This window comes from Triticum aestivum, chromosome 1B (assembly GCF_018294505.1).
Source record: "Triticum aestivum cultivar Chinese Spring chromosome 1B, IWGSC CS RefSeq v2.1, whole genome shotgun sequence".
Lineage (NCBI taxonomy): Eukaryota > Viridiplantae > Streptophyta > Magnoliopsida > Poales > Poaceae > Triticum > Triticum aestivum.
The window spans coordinates 524,426,561-524,445,162 of NC_057795.1; the positions used below are offsets into that span (position 1 = coordinate 524,426,561).

The 18,602-nt window shown below is 48.3% G+C and overlaps 1 pseudogene; it reads right to left on the reverse strand.

Annotated features, from left to right (window-relative positions):
• Nucleotides 1-1,278: 1,278 nt before the first annotated feature.
• Nucleotides 1,279-2,109, reverse strand: LOC123079444 (uncharacterized; annotated as a pseudogene).
• Nucleotides 2,110-18,602: the final 16,493 nt, after the last annotated feature.

Consider the following 18,602-nt stretch of genomic DNA (forward strand, 5'->3'; position numbering starts at 1 on the left):
CAGTCTGATGGCTCTCTCCACGAATGAAGAGGAGGTGGAGGGGTATATATAGCCTCCACACAAAATCTAACCGTTACACACAATCTACCAAACTCGGTGGGACCGAATCGTTAAACTCGGTCAGACCGATTTAGCAAATAATGTGACCGTTAGGGTTTTCGGTGGGACCGAAATGCAACTCGGTGAGACCGATTCGGTTAGGGTTAGGGCATAACGTAATCTCGGTAAGACCGATTACACAAACTCGGTGAGACCGATTTGGTAATAAGCTTTCCAGAGAGTTGGTCAGGCAAACTCGGTGGGACCGATTACTCAAACTCGGTGGGACCGATTTTGGTAATAAGTTATCCAGAGAGTTTGCATTGTAATCTCGGTAGTACCGATTGCTCAAACTCGGTGAGACCGATTTTGATAATGGACATACACAGAGAGATTACAATCCCATCTCGGTGAGACCGAGATCCCTATCGGTAAGACCGATTTGCTTAGGGTTTGTGGCAGTGGCTATGACTTTGGAATCGGTGGCGCCGGGTAGGAAGAATTGGTGTGACCGATATTGGCTTTGGGTTTAGGTCATTTGTGAAAGTAGGAAAGTAGTTGAGGGTTTTGGAGCATATCACTAAGCACATGAAGCAAGAGGCTCATTAAGCAACACCTCATCCCTCCTTGATAGTATTGGCTTTTCCTATAGACTCAATGTGATCTTGGATCACTAAAATGTAAAATGAAGAGTCTTGATCTTGAAGCTTGAGCCAATCCTTTGTCCTTAGCATTTTGAAGGAGTTCCCAAATCCTTTAGTCCATGCCACTCCATTGTTGAACTTATCTGAAACATACTAGATAAAAGTGTTAGTCCAACAAGAGATATGTTGACATTAATTACCAAAACCACCTAGGGAGAACTTGTGCTTTCAGCAACCGACCGAGCGCTCCAGCGGCTCGACCAGCCGAGGATTGATGCCAGACAGGATAAGGCTGTTTGCTCGCTCCACCTGGCTATTTGACTACAGATGAGCAACCGATGCGAGGGTTCAGTTGGATGCCCTGCGTCACGCAGAAACGGGCCAAGGCGCCTTTGGCGAAGTTCGTGTCATTGTCGGTGATGATGTTGTGTGGGATGTCGTACCAAATGGTGATATCCACGATGAACGTGACAGCTGTCGAGCCGTTGAGCTTCTTGATTGGCCTTGCCTCAATCCATTTCGTGAACTTGTCCACGGCAACCATCAGATGGGTCATACCGCCGCATGCTGTCTTGAATGGGCCCACCATATCCAACCCCCATACGGCAAACGACCAAGTGATGGGGATGGTCTTGAGTGCAGAAGTCAGCAGGTGTTGCTTGGTGCTGAAATGCTAACATCCCTTGCACTTGCGGACCAACTCCTTGGCGTCGTCCAAAGCAGTTGGCCAGAAGAAACCATGGCAGAAAGCTTTGGCAACAAGGGCTCTGGAGGCGGCATGGTGGCCACATTTGCCTTGATGAATATCCCTGAGGATTGCAATGCCCTTCTCCAGCTCGACGCATCGCTGGAAGACGCCAGTCATGCTATGTCTAACAAGCTCTCTGTTGATGATCATGTATGCAGCCGCCCGGTGTTGCACCTGTCGGGCCAAGACTTCGTCGGCTGGTAGCTCGTGGCTCACTAGAAAGTTGACGATGGGTTTTGCCCTAGACGGAGCTTATACCACCGTCATGACAGCAACCAGCACCAGGGTGGCCGGGCTAGGAGGCGGCGGGTCTGAGCCGGCCGGTGCTTGCTACGTCGTTGAAGTCCTCGGGCTAACTATAGCAGTCCCCGGGACGGGTTCTAGAGTCCCTGGGCCAGGTTTGGGTGCTGCAGCCCCCGGGCCGGCTGCTGAAGTCCCCGAGCCGGATCCGACTGCTCCAGGGTCAGCCGACATGAAGATGAATTCTGATTTTGGTGAGGGTTTGATAGATGGCTTGCATAGACACTTGAGGGAGACGCCTGCTGGAATGGCCTGTCGGGTAGAGCCAATCCGTGCCAGGGCGTCGGCTGCTTCATTGTTGGCCCGTGGCACATGGATGAACTCGCACCCGTCGAAGTGTCCGTTGATCTGCTCGATGAGGAAGCGATAGCTGGCCATGTTGGCGTGCTTGGCTCCCGGTCGCCAGAGGATTGCTGGACCACCAGGTCTGAGTCGCCATAGCATAGAATGCGTCGGATGCCGATCTCCTTGGCCAGCCGGAGCCAGTGGATGAGTGCCTCATAGTCGGTCACGTTGTTGGAGGCGGCAAAGTGAAACTTGTCACCTTTGGAAGAGGTGAGGACGATGCCAACTCCCAAACTAGTGTGCATCTTCGAGCCATCGAAGTGCATCCGCCAATGCATGGAATCCGGCGCTGGCGGCAGGTACTGTGTATCGGCCCAGTCGACGAGGAAGTCGGCCATTGCTTGGGACTTGATGGTGGTGCAGGGCTGGTAGAGGATGGAGTGGGGAGCCAGCTCAATGGCCCACTTTGCCACCCGGCCTGAGGCGTCTCTGTTGCCCATGATCTCGGCAAGGGGGGCGGTGCAGACGACCGTGATGGTGTGCTCCTGGAAGTATTGCTTCAGCTTCTTGGCGGCAAAGTACATGTTGTAGCACATCTTCTGGTAGTGGGGGTAGTTCTGCTTGGAGGCGGACAACACCTCGCTCCGGTAGTAGACCGGCCTCTGGACCGGCTGAGCTCTGCCGGCTTTTGGGCGCTCGGCGACAATCACCGTGCTGACGACCCAGTTGGTAGCGGCAATGTAGAGGAACATGGGCTCTTTAGCAGCCAGAGCGGCCATAATAGGCGGCATGGACAGCATCCGCTTGAGCTAGAGGAACGCCTCGTCCGCCTGGTCGGTCCACTCGAAGCATGTGGTCTTCTTCATCAGCTGGTATAGAGGGAGGGCTTCTCGCCCAGCCGACTGATGAACCGGCTGAGAGATGCTAGGCACCTAGTGAACTTTTGGACGTCCCACAGCCGGGTCGGTTCCTTCATCCGCTCAATGGCCTTGATCTTCACGGGGTTGCACTCAATCCCATGCTCAGAAACAAGGAAGCCAAGGAGCTGGACGGCTGGTACTCTCAAGACACACTTCTTCGGGTTGAGCTTGATCTAAAAGTGGCACAGGTTGGCGAAGGTCTCCTTGAGATCTTCCAAAAGGGTGCTGCGCTTCTCCATATTCACCACTATGTTGTCCACATAGACGTGGGCGTTTCTGCCGAGTTGCTTCAAGAGGCACTTCTGCATGCATCGTTGAAAGGTGGCGCCTGAATTCCTCAAGCCGAACATCATGGTGATGTAGCAGAAGGTGCCGAAAGGGGTGATGAAGGCGTCCTTCAGTGGGTCGGCTGGGGCCAGCTTGATCTGGTGGTAGCCGGAGTAGGCATCCAAAAAGGACAGCAGCTCGCAGCCGGCCGTGGAGTCGATCACTTGATCAATCCGGGGCAAGGCAAACGGATCCTTGGGGCGGGCTTTGTTGAGGCTCGTGTAGTCGATACACATACACCACTTGTTTTTTTTTAAACAAGGACTGAGTTGGCAAGCCAGACCGGGTAGACACTTCCATGATGAAGTCGACTGCCAGAAGCCGGGAGATTTCATCACCATCAATCCTTCTCTTCTCTTCTAGTAGGCGGCGGAGGGGTTGTTCTACCGGTTTTGCATCCGATCTCACATGCAGCTTGTGCTCGGTGTACTCCCTCAGAACACTCGTCATGTCCTTGGGGGACCATGCAAAGATGTCCCGATTCTCATGGAGGAAGTTGACGAGCTCGCTTTCCTAATTGTTGTCAAGGTTGGACCCTATGACAGCGTACTTCTTCGGGTGCGCCGGGTCCAAGACGATCTTCATGGTTTCCTTGGCCGGCTGGAAGGAGCCCTCGGCCTCCGTGTCCTTGGGGTCGGATGGCATGTCCGGCTGCTTGCTGGCCATGGCCACAACCTGGTAAAGGAGGCGTTTCTCTTTGGTGATGACGAGGGACTCGGTCAGCCAGGAGCTGGTAGCAGCGCACGTGAGCGATGATACGTTTCCGTCATATCTATTTTTTGATTGTTTCATGCCAATATTATACAACTTTCACATACTTTTGGCAACTTTTTATATGATTTATTTGGACTAACTTACATATCCAGTGCCCAATGTCAGTTCCTATTTGTTGCATGTTTTTGTATCATAGAAAACCCATATCAAACGAAGTCCAAACATGATGAAACTCCGCGGAGAATTATTTTGGAATATTTGTGAATTTTAGGAGGTGGAATCACCGCAAACGGAGGCCCACACAGCCCACGAGACACCAGGGCGCACCCCAGGCCCTTGGCGCATGGTGGTGGGTTGTGCTCACCTTGTATATCAGTTAGAGATCTACTTCAGGTGCAAGGAAGCTTATATCAGGAAAAAATCATGTAAAAAGATTAGCGCAATCGGAGTTACGGATCTCTGGGAATATAAGAAACGGTTTGCGGCCAGATCTCGGGAGGGCAAAACAGAAGAGAACAGAGAGGCAGATCCAATCTCGGAGGGGCTCCTGCCCCTCCGCCGCCATGAAGGCCATGGACCAGAGGGGGAACCCTCCTCCCATCTAGGGGGGAGGCCAAGGAAGAAGAAGGAGGAGGGCCCTCTCCCCCTCTCTCTTGATGGCGCCGGAGTGTCGTTGGGGCTAGGATCGTGACAGCGATCTACATCAACAATCTTGCTACCGTCAACACCAACTCTCTCCCCCTCTATGCAGCAGTGTAACACCTCTTATCCCCGATGTAATCTCTACTTAAACATGGTGCTCAACTTGTTGGAAATATGCCCTAGAGGCAATAATAAAATGGTTATTATTACATTTCCTTGTTCATGATAGTTGTCTATCATTCATGCTATAATTGTATTGACTGGAAACCGTAATACATGTGTGAATACATAGACCACAACAAGTCTCTAGTGAGCCTCTAGTTGACAAGCTCGTTGATCAACAGATGGTCATGCTTTCCTGACTATGGACATTGGATGTCATTGGTAACGGGATCACATCATTGGGAGAATGATGTGATGGACAAGACCCAATCCTAAGCATAGCACAAGATCGCGTAGTTCGTTTGCTAAAGCTTTTCCAATGTCAAGTATCATTTCCTTAGACCATGAGATTGTGCAACTCCCAGATACCGTAAGAATGCTTTGGGTGTACCAAACGTCACAACGTAACTAGGTGGCTATAAAGGTGCACTACAGGTATCTTCGAAAGTGTTTGTTGGGTTGGCATGAATCGAGACTGGGATTTGTCACTCCGTATGATGGAGAGATATCTCTGGGCCCACTCGGTAATGCATCATCATAATGAGCTCAATGTGACTAAGTAGTGGGTCATGGTATCATGCATTACGGAACGAGTAAAGTGACTTGCCGATAACGAGATTGAACGAGGTATTGGGATACCGACGATCGAATCTCGGGCAAGTAACGTACCGATCGACAAAGGGAATTCTATACGGGATTACTTGAATCCTCAACATCGTGGTTCATCCGATGAGATCATCATGGAACATGTGGGAGTCAACATGGGTATCCAGATCCCGATGTTGGTTATTGGCCGTAGAGCTGTCTCGGTCATGTCTGCATGATTCCCGAACCCGTAGGATCTATACACTTAAGGTTTGATGACGCTAGGGTTATAAGGAAGATTTGTATGTGATTACTGAATGTTATTCGGAGTCCCGGATGAGATCCCGGACGTCGCGAGGAGTTCCGAAATGGTCTAGGGGTGAAGATTTATATATGGGAAGTCATCATACAGTCACCAGAAATATTCGGGGGTATAGCGGTATTGTACCGGGACCACTGGAGGGATTCCGGGGGTCCATCGGGTGGGTCCACCTGCCCCGGAGGGCCTTATGGTCTGTAGGTGGAAGGGAACCATCCCCAAGTGGGCTGGGCGCCACCCCCCTAGGGCCCATGCGCCTAGGGTTGGGGGGAACCCTAAAGGGGGCGCCCCCCTTTGGCTTGGGGGGCAAGCCCCCTCCCCCTTGGCCGCCGCCCCCCCCTCTAGATCCCATCTAGAGGGGCCGGCCCCTTCCCCCTTCTCCCTATAAATAGAGGGGTGGAGGGAGGGGTGCAGCACCACATCCAAGGCGCAGCCCCTCCCCTCCCCAACACCTCTCCTCCTCCGCGTGAGCTTGGCGAAGCCCTGTCGGAGAACTGCCACTCCATCACCACCACGCCATCGTGTTGCTATTGGAGCCTTCTTCCTCAACCTCTCCCTACTCCTTGCTGGATCAAGGCGCGGGAGACGTCACCGGGCTGCACGTGTGTTGAACGCGGAGGCACCGTTGTTCGATGCTTAGATCGGATTCGGCCGCGATCTAAATCGCTACATGTACGACTCCTCCAACCGCATTCTTGCAACGCTTCCGTTTCGCGATCTTCAAGGGTATGAAGATGCACTCCCCTCTCTCTCTCTCGTTGCTAGTTACTCCATAGATTGATCTTGGTGATGCGTAGAAAATTTTAATTTCTGCAACGATCCCCAACAGTGGCATCATGAGCTAGGTCTATGCGTAGTTTCTATGCATGAGTAGAACACAAGTTTGTTGTGGGCGTCGATTTTGTCAATTTACTTGCCACTACTAGTCTTATCTTATTTCGGTGGCATCGTGGTATGAAGCGGCCCGGACCGACCTTACACGTACGCTTACGTGACATAGGTTCCACCGACTGACATGCACTAGTTGCATAAGGTGGCTAGCGGGTGTCTGTCTCTCCCACTTTAGTTGGATCGGATTCGATGAAAAGGGTCCTTATGAAGGGTAAATAGCAATTGGAATATCACGTTGTGGTTTTGGCGTAGGTAAGAAACGTTCTTGCTAGAAAATTATAGCAGCCACTTAAAAACTTGCAACAACAATTAGAGGACGTCTAACTTGTTTTTGCAGCATATGCCGTGTGATGTGATATGGCCAAAAGGATGTGATGAATGATATATATGTGATGTATGAGATTGATCATGTTCTTGTAATAGGAATCACGACTTGCATGTCGATGAGTATGACAACCGACAGGAGCCATAGGAGTTGTCTTAATTCATTGTATGACCTGCATGTCAATGAATAATGCCATGTAATTACTTTACTTTATTGCTAAACCGTTAGCCATAGTAGTAGAAGTAATAGTTGGCGAGACAACTTCATGAAGACACGATGATGGAGATCATGGTGTCATGCCAGTGATGATGATGATCATGGCGCCCTGAAGATGGAGATCAAAAGGACCAAAATGATATTGGCCATATCATGTCACTATTTGATTGCATGTGATGTTTATCATGTTTTACATCTTATTTGCTTAGAACGACGGTAGCATAAATAAGATGATCCCTCATAAAATTTCAAGAAAGTGTTCCCCCTAACTGTGCACCGTTGCGAAGGTTCGTTATTTCGAAGCACCACGTGATGATCGGGTGTGATAGATTCTAACGTTCGAATACAACGGGTGTAAGCCAGATTTACACAAGCAAAACACTTAGGTTGACTTGACGAGCCTAGCATGTACAGACATGGCCTCGGAATACAAGAGACCAAAAGGTCGAACATGAGTCGTATAGAAGATACGATCAACATGAAGATGTTCACCGATGATGACTAGTCCGTCTCACGTGATGATCGGACACGGCCTACTTGACTCGGATCATGTATCACTTAGATGACTAGAGGGATGTCTATCTGAGTGGGAGTTCATTAAATAATTTTATAGATGAACTTAATTGTCATGAACTTAGTCTAAAAATCTTTACAATATGTCTTGTAGATCAAATGGCCCACGCTAATGTTGCCCTCAACTTCAACGCGTTCCGAGAGAAAACCAAGCTGAAAGACGATGGTAGCAACTATACGGACTGGGCCTGGAACTTGAGGATCATCCTCATAGCTGCCAAGAAAGCATATGTCCTTGAAGCACCGCTAGGTGAAGCACCTGTCCCAGCAAACCAAGACGTTATGAACGCCTGGCAGTCGCGTGTTGATGATTACTCCCTGGTTCAGTGCGGCATGCTTTACAGCTTAGAACCGAGGCTCCAAAAGCATTTCGAGTAGCATGAAGCATATGAGATGTTCCAAGAGCTGAAAATGGTTTTCCAAGCTCATGCCCGGGTCGAGAGATATGAAGTATCCGACAAGTTCTACAGTTGTAAGATGGAGGAGAATAGTTCCGTCAGCGAACACATACTCAAAATGTCTGGGTTGCACAACCGCTTGTCTCAGCTGGGAGTTAATCTCCTGGATGACGCGGTCGTTGACAGAATCCTTCAGTCGCTTCCACTGAGCTACAAGAGCTTTGTGATGAACTTTAATATGCAGGGGATGGAAAAAACCATTCCTGAGGTATATTCGATGCTGAAATCAGCGGAGGTGGAAATCAAAAAGGAACATCAAGTGTTGATGGTGAATAAAACCACTAAGTTCAAGAATGGCAAGGGTAAAAAGGGCTTCAAGAAAGACGGCAAGGGATTTGCCGCGCCCGGTAAGCAAGCTGCCGGGAAGAAGCCAAAGAATGGACCCAAGCCTGAGACTGAGTGTTTTTATTGCAAGGGAAATGGTCACTGGAAGCGGAACTGCCCCAAGTACTTAGCGGACAAGAAGGCCGGCAACACCAAAGGTATATGTGATATACATGTTATTGATGTGTACCTTACCAGTACTCGTAGTAGCTCCTGGGTATTTGATACCGGTGCGGTTGCTCATATTTGTAACTCAAAATAGGAGCTGCGGAATAAGCGGAGACTGGCGAAGGACAAGGTGACGATGCACGTCGGGAATGGTTCCAAGGTCGATGTGATCGCCGTCGGCACGCTACCTTACATTTACCTACAGGATTAGTTTTAAACCTCAATAATTGTTATTTAGTGCCAGCTTTGAGCATGAACATTGTATCTGGATCTCGTTTAATACGAGATGGCTACTCATTTAAATCCGAGAATAATGGTTGTTCTATTTATATGAGAGATATGTTTTATGGTCATGCCCCGCTGGTCAATGGTTTATTCTTAATGAATCTCAAACGTGATGTTACACATATTCATAGTGTGAATACCAAAAGATGTAAGGTTGATAACGATAGTCCCACATACTTGTGGCACTGCCGCCTTGGTCACATTGGTGTCAAACGCATGAAGAAGCTCCATGCAGATGGACTTTTGGAGTCTCTTGATTATGAATCATTTGACACATGCGAACCATACCTCATGGGCAAGATGACCAAGACTCCATTCTCCAGAATAATGGAGTGAGCAACCAACTTATTGGAAATCATACATACTGATGTGTGCGGTCCAATGATCGTCGAGGCCCGCGGAGGCTATCGTTATGTTCTCACCCTCACTGATGACTTAAGTAGATATGGGTATGTCTACTTGATGAAACACAAGTCTGAGACCTTTGAAAAGTTCAAGGAATTTCAGAGTGAGTTTGAAAATCAACGTGACAGGAAAATAAAGTTCTTACGATCAGATCGTGGAGGGGAATATTTGAGTCACGAATTTGGCACACACTTAAGGAAATGTGGAATCGTTTCACAACTCACGCCACCTGGAACACCTCAACGTAATGGTGTGTCCGAATGTCATAATCGCACTCTATTGGATATGGTGTGATCTATGATGTCTCTTACCGATCTACCGCTATCATTTCGGGGTTATGCTTTAGAGACTACCGCATTCACTTTAAATAGGACTCCGTCGAAAACCGTTGAGACGACACCGTATGAATTATGGTTTGGGAAGAAACCTAAGCTATCGTTTCTAAAAGTTTGGGGATGCGATGCTTATGTCAAGAAACTTCAACCTGAAAAGCTCGAACCCAAGTCGGAAAAATGCATCTTCATAGGATACCCTAAGGAAACCATTGGGTACTTCTACCTCAGATCCGAAGGCAAGATATTTGTTGGCAAGAACGGGTCCTTTCTGGAGAAAGAATTTCTCTCAAAAGAAGTAAGTGGGAGGAGAGTAGAACTTGATGAAGTACTGCCTCTTGAAGCGGAAACTAGCATAGCTCAGGAAGATGTTTTTGTGGTGCCTGCACCGACTAGAGAGGAAGTTAATGATGATCACGGTACTTCGGATCAAGTTGCTACTGAACTTCGTAGGTCCACAAGGACACGTTCCAGACCAGAATGGTATGGCAACCCTGTCCTAGAAATCATACACTACAAAAAAAGACACATCCGTGACATTTTGGGCCGAACGAATTTTTTTTCTGTCATACATATGACACTTCTATGATGATAATTGTGACAAAACCCGGTATCATCATAGATGTGGTGGGCTCCTACTTCTATGACAAAAAATCATGATAGAAAATGGGCTTTTCGTCCTGGGCGGGCCGGAGACGCAACTGCATGACATTCTTTGGGCCGTCCATGACGGAAAAAAACGTGGTAGAAGCGAGGGCGAGGATAATTTCGGGGAGTTCCCGGTTACGGTGGGAGGTCAGGGGCCGAGCGATGCGCGTTTCTCTTGTACACGTACGCGCGTGTGTGCGAGGCATTGGCTCTAAATGAACCCGAGCGAGGCGTTGGGCTCTAACTGAACCCGAGCGATTGCACTGCAGGCTACGCGTTACTGAACCCGAGCGATCGATCGATTGCTGTTAACTGAACCCGATCGAGCGATTCCTTCGCTACTGCTGCTAACTGAAGCCAATCGATTGGATGAACAATGAGCGTTGTGGGGGGGGGGGGGTTGGATGAACAGTGAGCGGTGGCGTTGCTTCTGGATGAACATGACCCCGTGGTGTGGAGGGCTGGATGAACAGTAGACGGTGGAGGGGTGCCCGTGGAGGGGTGGTTGAACAGGATCCCGTGGTGTGGAGGGCTGGATGAACAGTAGACGGTGGAGGGGTGCCCGTGGAGGGGTGGTTGAACAGTAGCCGGTGGAGTAGCGCGCGTTGGAGGCTGGATGAACAGGAGCCCGTGGAGGCTAGAGGAGGTCGACGGTGGAGATGAACAGTATCCCGTGGAGTCCCGTTTTGTGGTACGCCACACCCCTCCCGATGAACAGGACCCCCGTTTCGACCGTAGTGCTCCAACACAAGTTTGTTTCGTCCGTTTTTCGGTACGCCACACCCCTCCCGATCAACAGGACCCCCGTTTCGACCGTAGGAGGTCTGTTTTGTCCGTTTTGCGGTATGCCACACCCGTCCCAATCAATAGGACCCCCATTTTGACCATAGGAGGTCTGTTTCCTCCGTTTTGTGGTACGCACACCCCTCCCGATCAACAGGACCCCGGTCTCGACCGTAGGAGGTCCGTTTCCTCCGTATTGCGGTACGCCACACCCCTCCCGATCAACAGGACCCCCGTTTCGACCGTAGGAGGTCCATTTCCTCCGTTGTGCGGTACGCCAGGCCTCATTTCCATCGCTTGTTCCGTCCAAGCCCTCCCGATGAACACGACGCATTCCGTTCTGACCCAGCCGGTTGGCTCCCACGCGTTCCGTTGCCTCCCGATGAATACGACGCATTCTGTTGCCTCCCCATGAATACGACGCATTCCGTTGCCTCCCCATGAACACGACGACGACATTGTTTCTCTGTTCCGACCCAGCCATGTACATGAGCCCTGGCCGTACGTATGCGCGAGTAGGCGTTCGGGACCCTACCTGTATGTACGTACGTGGCCGTATTTTCTTTCTTGCATCCTGGCCGTTGTATGTACGTGTACATGCTACGTGCGCGCCTCTACTACGACACGTACGCGCCTCTACTACGACACGTGCGCACCTCTACGTCGACCAGTATATATGTACGTACACGTTCGTGACCAGAATGACAATGCTACGTACGCTTCGACCAGGTGGGTCCCGACTGTCAGGCACTTCCTTGTGTGCGAAGATGTAGCTGGTGGGTCCCAGTAGTCAGGGGGCAAAACGTTTTGGTTTTTTTTTTGCCCAGACGCACTTCCTTGCGTGTGAAGGTGTAGCTGGTGGGTCCCAGCAGTTAGGGGGGAAACGTTTTTTTCGCAAAATAGGGTGGCCCATCCGGTGGGTCCCTCCTGTCAGCTGGAGGAGTAATTATTCTGCGTGTAATAAGGAGGCACTTCCTTGTGGCCGCCGTGGACCCAGCTATCAGCCTCTCCATGCACAGTACTCTTCCGAGGGAAGTCGGTCATTGACCACATTGACCACGCCGTGCCGAGAGCACCATGGCGGTGGACGACGGCGAGGCCTACGAAGGGGACGACGCGGAGCCGGGGAAGATGCAGTTGTGGATGCCCACGCGAAGAGGAGTACGAGGGTTCACTGGTTCGACTGCAGTGTGAGGCTGCCGTCGCCGCAGAATAACAGGGGGTGTGGGTGAGTAGAGGGATGGCCTGGCCAGCGGTGGGAGTAGTAGGGGGCGGTGAGGCCTCCGCGGCATCACAGCCGGCCACGGGAGGCAGGAGCATGCGGCACGACCGGCGCTGCTTTGGGCGGTTGGAGCACGAAGACCAGAGGTTGAAGAAGCACTACGGCCGTTGGATGGACATCGTACGGTCACTGGAGCTAGAATCGTTCATATTGACTAAGTTGACAAAGCCCTCCATCCCCGTAAACTTAGTAGGCCCACAAGTTAGCCTCCCACCAAGGTGAGTCCCAGCTAGCAGGGGGAGTATTCATTTTTTTTGCGTAATAAGGAGGCATTTCCGGTGGGTCCGAGCTGGCAGCGGGGGGAACGTTTTTTCGCAAAATACAGAGACCCTTCTGGTGGGTCCCAGCTATCAGGTGGAGGAATCATTATTTTGCGTGTAATAAGGAGGCATTTTCCTGTGTGGGCCCCTACTGTCAGCCTTTTCTGATGGCTGTTGTTTGTTGACCATGTTGACCTTGCCGAGCCGAGAGCATAAATGCGGTGGACGAGGGCGAGGCCCAGGAAGAGAACCACTCGGAGCCGGCGAAGCCACCGCAGCGGATGCCCACGCTGAGGGGAGAACAAGCGCTGACTGGTCGGCTGCGGGGTGAGGCTGACGTTGCCGGAAAATAACAGGATGTGTGGGTGGTTAGAGGGATGGCCTGGCGGCAGCACAACCAACCACGGGAGGAGGGAGCAGGCAGTCCCGCCGGCGCTGGTTTGGGCGGCTGGAGCAGGAAGATCAGAGATTGAAGAAGCACGGCGGTCGTTGGATGGACATCCAACAGTCACTGATGTGTGTTGACTATGTTGACAAAGCCTTGCGTACGCATCAAAAAAATATTAGGACAGCGTCATCATCAACCTAGTAGGCCCAGAAGTCAGCCTCCAAATCTGTGGAAAACAGCATACAACCCATTAGCCATTATTTTCAATAATTTACAGCACATTTTTAATTCTTAAGGATATTTGAAGCCCATATTCTTTTTATTAGCATTATAGACCATATATTCTGGGCACTGCTAAAAAATTCAACGAAATTTTGCATATTTCGGTGGGGTCCGAACTCTTTTAATCATGAAATTTCAAGTCACGTTAAAATAATTTTCGAAAAATTATATCAAAATAAAATTCAAAAAACAATTATCCGCAAAAAAATGAATAAAATTTAGAATCTTAACTAGCAAGATGCCCGTTCGTTGCACGGAACATGAAGATGCATTTGTATGAGTAGTTTATCTTGTGGGAGAAAAGATGATATTTTAATGTAATTGCCAGTTGGCTTTGGTTTTTATAAGAGTAGAGAGTAGAGAAATCCTGAAAAAAATGATATTTTAATGCAATTGACGGTTGGCTTTGGTTTAAAAATTTACAGCCCATTTCTTACAACTTATAGCCCATTTTCCGGGGAAGCCCATTTCTTATTACTTACATCCCTCCTTGTCTTGAAAGATTTGCAGCCCAGCGGGGCTGAGAAAAGCAAGTAGGCCTCGGTTTTGGTATTCTCCAAAAAAAAGAACTGGGTTAGCCAATTTCAGAAAGAAAAAATATATCAACTAGGCTCGTCATGTGCTTAATAAAAGCGTAAGCATGGGCTAGACGGGCCACAGCCCCCGCACAGCGCGCGCTTGAGCTCCGTCTCTGAAACTGAAAAACAACTGGGCGAGCTACTGGGTCCCTGGTGTTATCCGCTCGTTGTGTAATTTTCTCGTTTATTGACTACATTGACAATGGCATGGAACCTAGTTGTCAAACAATTAGGAGGAAGTATTTTTTGGCTTGTAATAACGAGGCACCTGCTTGCGAAATGCAATGACCCTGGTGGGTCCCTACTGTCAGCCTCTCCACGTACAATCATCTCCTGATTCCTCTTGGTTGTTGACCATGTTGACAACGCCATACGGCGGCGGGCGCAACGAGCTAACCAAGGCGGAGAACGATGGCAAGGCCTCGGACAGGAACAAACAACAGCCATGGAGGATGCGGCAGTGTAGTGGCAGGTGGAGGGGAGTACGAGGGCAACAACATGCAAGTCAAGCATACAAATGGTACAAAAAGCCCAAGGATTAATTGTTCATCATATTTTTAGACAAAACCCAGATTGAACATGACAGTAACATCTAACCCTGTAAGTGCATCTAGTGCCCCTTAGTGATTTTGGTGTATTGAAGACTTATAGGTTAAGGGACTAATGCGTTTGTGAGTGTACACAGGTCTATAAGTCTATGAGGAGTTTGATATTTACAGAGAAAGTCGACCCCTAAAAATGAAGTTCTTCGACTGAAGACTTTGATATTCTGAAGACTTTCTGAAGACTTTTAAAGTGAAGAATTTGGTGTGACCTTGAAGACTTGGTATTCATTTGTGGAACATGAAGCGTGAAGACTTTTGTTTTCATAGTTTCATTTTCTCTTTCTTGAGTCATAGGAAACACCATACTGTTAAAGGGGGTCGAGGAAATACTAAGGAAAAATTTCCATGTGATGCTCAACTCAAAATCCTACACCTACCAATCCCTTCGAGTGAAGCCTTTGGAAATCTCATACAGTTCAGTCACTTTCTTCAGTGACAGAGACGAAGTTCTTCTGGTCGCTGATGAATTTGTTCTTACTGAGGAGTTAGGAATTCGCCAGTGCGAATTGCCTACACAGTGAGGAACATGATAGCCCTGAGGAATTTGAGAGTCAAATTTCCGACCATTGTTGTGCTGCGCGCCAGCTGTCCCAAAATATCTTATCCACCTAACGATCATATCATTGAAGGGCATTTATGTCTTATCATGTCGGGCTGCTCCCTAGGCTATAAATAGCCGCCCCCTACAACCACTAGCTGGTTGGCTGCTCCGAGAGAACTTGACACTTGTCATTTGAGAGCAACCCATCCTCCGAGGACTTTGAGCGAAAATCATCAAGTGAGGAAAACCCAAAACCAAACCCCTACAAACCCAAACTGATTGAGCATCACTGAAGAAATTGATCCTGCGTGGATCCGACGCTTGTTACCTTTGAAGACTGTGCTTCTTCCAGACGGTTAGGCGTCATGGTCTAGAGCATCCAAGAGGAATTGTGGATCGCCGAGTGACCAAGTCTGTGAAGGTTTGGAAGTCGCCTGAAGACTTACCACGAGTGATTGGACGAGGTCTGTGTGACCTTAGTTCAAGGAGAATACGGTGAGGACTGGGTGTCCTGAGCTGTGTGCTCAGTGACTGGGTGTCCGGGACTGTGTGTCCTCGAGTTTAAATACTCAGCCGCTCCAACTAGACGTACAACTGAGACAGCAGTTGGAACTGGTCTACCAAATCATTGTCTTCACCAACCTAACTGGTTCTATTTCCTCAACCCTTTCATTTCCTCATTACTGTGTTGAGTGTTTGTTCATATCTGTGCTTGAAGACTTTGACTGAAGACTTTCTCAATTTCCTCAGTTCAATTTCTTCAGTCTGTTTGTCTTCATCTTGTGTTATCCTGTGATTACGCTTTCTGTACTCTGTGCTAGTCTTCATTTCATCATGATGACCATGCTTGTATTCTGTTATGCTTACTTCTGAGTACTTATTCCACTGCTAGTAGTTCTTCGCTAAGGAATTTCCTCACCGGCAAATTCCTCTATGAAGAATTCATAAAAATCGCCTATTCACCTCCCCTCTAGTCGATATAACGCACTTTCAATTGGTATCAGAGCAAGGTACTCCCTTGTTCTGTGTGATTTTGGTTTAACCGCCTGGAGTTTTAGTTATGTCGACCGCAGGTATGATCAAGGTCTCGGCTGGGTGTCCTACCTTTGATGGGACGGACTACCCCTACTGGAAAAACAAGATGCGAATGCATCTTGAGGAAATTGACAACGATCTCTGGTATGTTGTGGAAAATGGTGTTCCCTCTGTCTCACCCTCACTGAATGCTACCGATGTGAAGAGATTCAAGCAACTCGATTCTCAAGCGAAGAATATCATATGTGGCCATCTGAGTAAAGGACAGTATGGAAGAGTGAGTGCTTTGGAAACTGCTAAGCTTATCTGGGATAGGCTGTCCAAAGTGAATGAAGGAGTCTCAACTCAGCGTGACTCTCGAGTTGATGTTCTTCGGAATCTCTTCAACCGCTTCAAAAGACTTGACAATGAAAATGTCCAACAAACCTTTGATCGCCTCACTGATATCTCAAATGAGCTTCAAGCCCTCGGTGCCACTGACATCACTGACCATGAGGTGGTGAAGAAACTGTTGAGATCGCTTGATTCCTCATTTGATACTCTGGGACTGATGATACAAGAACGGGCTGACTACAAGTCTCTTGATCCTGCCGATATCCTCGAAAGGCTAAATACTCACGAGTTCCAGCTTGCTGAAAAGAGAGATCTCTATGGTTCGAGCTATGGCAAACCACGTGCCCTGAAGGCCAAGGCTGTGTCTGAATCTGAATGTGAGGATTCTGGTAGTAGCCTTGGTGATCCTGAAGAATTGAGCCAGGAGCTAGCACTGCTCGTGAAGAAATTCAAGAAGTTCTCAAGACATGGTCGCTTTGGAAAATCCTCAAGAAGCAGTGATTCCTCATCCAGTGACTATAAGAGAAGGATGTGCCACAAATGCAAGAAACCTGGTCACTATATTCAAGATTGTCCTCAGTGGGAAAAGGAATTGAAGAAGAAGAAATACAAGGATTACAGTTCTGATGATGCGAAGAAGAAGAAGAAATCGTCAAAAGCTTCGTCATCAAAATCCTCGAAGTCTTCATCTCACAAGAAGAGCAGCTCCAAGAAGGCTCGGGCATTCATTGGCAAGGAAATGGACTCTGAAGCTGAATCTGAGGAACATGAGGAAGAGGAGGCGTCTGAAGAATCCGAATCTGGTGTGGCGAGTCTGGCCTTCGCTACTGCTTTCATTATCAAGTCCATCTTCAACACTGAAGAAACTGACCCCATCGACAAGCCTGATGAAGATAATGATGACTACGCTCCCACCTATTGCTTCATGGCGAAAGGTGCAAAGGTACTCAAATACACCTCCTCTGAATCTAGTGAAAATGAATCTGATGAGGACCTAAAGCCCAGCTACTCTAAACTTGCTAAGATTGCGGTAAAACAACAAAGGGCTTTGGAAAAGGTTTAAAACATGCTAGACAAAAGTGATGATATGTTGGGTGAAGAAATGGATCGCACTAAAGCCCTGACTGAAAATCTTCAGAGACTTCAGTCTAGGTTTGATAACCTTCAAAGTCATCATAACACTCTCTTATCTGATCATGAGAAACTTTCTTATGAATTTCTTCAAAGAAAGCAAGATCTTGAGAAGCCAAGAGTGAGTTATGAAGATCTTTAGAAGGAGCGTGATTCATTACTAGCTCAACAAATCAGCGCTTCTCAGGAAGAATTTGTTCCTCCATGCTTAAAGTGCATTGAACGTGAATCTGCTAATTCTTCACCTGAATGTTCAAATGCTTCAACTGTTACAAATTCTTCACCTGCCTCTGCTATCACTAATTCCTCATCTGAGGACATTGCTAGTATCACTGACGATGCAGGGCTGAAGGAATTGTACATGACAGGCATGTACAAAAGCCTCAAAGGGCATCAGACTCTTTGTGATGTGCTTAAAAAGCAGATCCTCAACAGAAACCCTAGGAAAGAGGGTATCGCCTTTGAGAGGAAACTTAATGCTGATGGAACATATTGGAAGCCTGAGCAGTACCCCACAACCTCATGGGTTGCTGCAAAGGGACCTCCAGTTGATCCATCTAACTTATCTGGCTTTACATGTGAATCTCCTCATTCTTCTGATGAGTCATTTGACTCCAACTATAAACTGTTCAAAAATCAGAATGGTGAAGTATTTGCTAGATATGTTGGCACTAACTACAGGAATGGTTCTCCTATGAAGAAAATCTGGGTTCCCAAGAAGTGCCTCAAAAGTCTTCAGGTGAATGTCCTCATGATAGCACCTGTGAAGAACAGGAATCCCAGATCAAATTCTTCATATGGACCAAATTCTTCATATGGATCCAAGTCCTCATACAGACCAAATTCCTCACATGGATCAAATTCCTCAAAAGGATCAAAGTCCTCATATGATTATCATCGTGCTAACAACTCTGTTTCGCAGGGTAGAGCTAAGGGCTATGAATATGTGCATTATTCTTCAAACCATTATGTTCATAAGTCCTCGAAGAATTTCTCTGCTTATTCATATGCTTACCCTAACCCCTCTTATGTGAAACGAAATGGTTTGGCCTCTATGCCACCATTCTCGTATGG